Source organism: Arachis duranensis, chromosome 9 (genome assembly GCF_000817695.3).
Source record: "Arachis duranensis cultivar V14167 chromosome 9, aradu.V14167.gnm2.J7QH, whole genome shotgun sequence".
In the NCBI taxonomy this organism is placed as follows: domain Eukaryota; kingdom Viridiplantae; phylum Streptophyta; class Magnoliopsida; order Fabales; family Fabaceae; genus Arachis; species Arachis duranensis.
Genome location: NC_029780.3, coordinates 106166121 through 106166590, shown reverse-complemented (window position 1 = coordinate 106166590; position 470 = coordinate 106166121).

Genomic DNA, 470 nt, shown 5'->3' with positions numbered 1-470 from the left:
GCAATAGCAAGCCTTTTCCATCATCTTCTCAGCAACAGATAGAGAGTTCTAGGCAGAATACCTCTGACTTAGCAACCATGGTCTCTGATCTGATCAAAACCACTCAAAGTTTAATGACTGAAACTAGGTCCTCCATTAGAAATTTGGAGGCACAAGTGGGTCAGCTGAGCAAGAAAATTACTGAACTCCCTCCTAGAACTCTTCCAAGCAATACAGAAGAAAATCCAAAAGGAGAGTGCAAGGCCATCAACATGGCCGAATCTGGAGAGGAGGAAGAGGCAGTGAACGCCACTGAGGAAGACCTCAATGGATGTCCACTGGCCTCCAATGAGTTCCCCAATGAGGAACCATGGGAATCTGAGGCTCAAAATGAGACCATAGAGATTCCATTGGACTTACTTCTGCCATTCATGAGCTCTGATGAGTATTCTTCCTCTGAAGAGGATGAGTATGTCACTGAAGAGCAAGTT